This window comes from Adiantum capillus-veneris, chromosome 2 (assembly GCF_014529385.1).
Source record: "Adiantum capillus-veneris isolate H3 chromosome 2, ASM1452938v2, whole genome shotgun sequence".
NCBI classification, from domain to species: domain Eukaryota; kingdom Viridiplantae; phylum Streptophyta; class Polypodiopsida; order Polypodiales; family Pteridaceae; genus Adiantum; species Adiantum capillus-veneris.
In genome coordinates, this window is record NC_140932.1 from 155434589 (window position 1) to 155436299 (window position 1711).

The following is a 1711-nucleotide window of genomic DNA, read 5'->3' on the forward strand; positions in this document are numbered from 1 at the left end:
GCGCGTTTTTTATTATCATTGCTTGCATGCTCCCAAAGTTCTGAGCGTGAATCATGTAGAAAAACTCTGGCTACTCAATTATTTTACTTATAGTCCTAAGCGAGGACAAAACTTAGTGGAAGCCTAGTACAACGGGACAAAATGTGTTATTACATGAACTTTGCTCATACACTATAGTGTATATGTGTCGTCTGCAATACAAAGCAGAGGGAAGAGACTCGAGAGGGAGAAGCGATGAAGGATTGGTACCTTGGGTAAGGAATCTTTTAATCAATGTATTTTATTTTACATGACTAGTATAACCCATTAAGCATTGCTATGTATTTACTTGGTGAGCCAAATTATCTTTTTTCTCTATTTGGTCGTAGAATCCACCACGTGACAGAGCTCAAATAAAGTTAAAAAAACAAGGTCATGAAAAGTTGTTAATAAAAAACGTTGTCATGAAAATAAAAGCAGGCATCGCATCAAAGGTTGGCAAGTAAACAAAAGCAGGTTCGCAGAGGTAGCAGTTTGGAGGTTCAGAAAGACAGTAGTTTGAAGGCACTTCGGAGATGGATCCAAGTAGGCAATGCTATCGTGTGTTGTGCGGGCTCTTGGACTCTCAGCGAGCACCCACCTAACCTGTGCAACCTCTTGTTGTGTTGCGTCTGTACCCTGCGCATATTCAACACGTCGTCCCCCACCTGCTAACGACCCTTGGCACCTTCCAACTGCGCGCTCGGCAAAGAGGAGGTAGACAATGTGAGTGGGGACGAGAGTCTGTGGGCCAAGCTCCTCCCTATTCATTTCAGCAATACAAGGTCGACAATGTCCCTATTTGCCCCATCGACATATTGAATCGGCCTTCTTTTGTAGTGAAGCCTCAATACCTAATTATAAGCCTACCTGCACCTTCCCCGCATACCGATCATAGCAGCTTTGTGTGCAACAAGACCCAATGGCCAGCTGAACAGTATGTCCAGCTTCAACTATGCCTTACTCAGCTCGTTTCTGCAGGCGCAACTAGTTATGGCAAGCATTATGCCACTCCAAGTATAGTTCATGAAAATTCAACAACCTTGTGCCCTCGGCCATCCTTCAATGCTCATGGAAATGATATGTAGTAGGTCCCCATGCCTAATTCTCAAGATTCACACCAATTGTTTTCCGCGCAGTTTGCCCATGCAGCATGCACAGCAAGCCGGGCAAAACCGGATTAAAGGAGTACCGGAGACCTTTCAAACCCTGGTTATAATATTTTGCAGATCATCAAGCTGGAGGGTACTTCGGATGCTTGTCGACATGATGAGCACTCTCAAAGATCAAATATTAAGTGCGATCAACCAATGACAGAGGTCTGTTCTAGTACAGGTACTTACGCTGCCAACCAGGATCAAAAGAATAGTCAAAGAGCAGAAGCAAAAGCTACTTCTTTTTTAACCCACATAATGAGATTTGATGCTGGAGAAGGTGAAGAACAAGGACTGCGGAGTAATCGCATTTCTGGAGACAATATACCAATATGTCAGCACCTATTAGCATCCAACAACAGTTCAAAGTGCTGACCATTCAACAATTGGGTGGGATAGCGAAAACTTTACAGACAATATGGCCACTATTGCAGCTTGTAAAGAGCTTTTCTTGCTAAATCGCGTACAGGCAGCAGCCAATGCAGGCGCAGTTGAGATTAGCAGCAACAATATACTGTAGTGTTTCTCTTCAGCAGCAG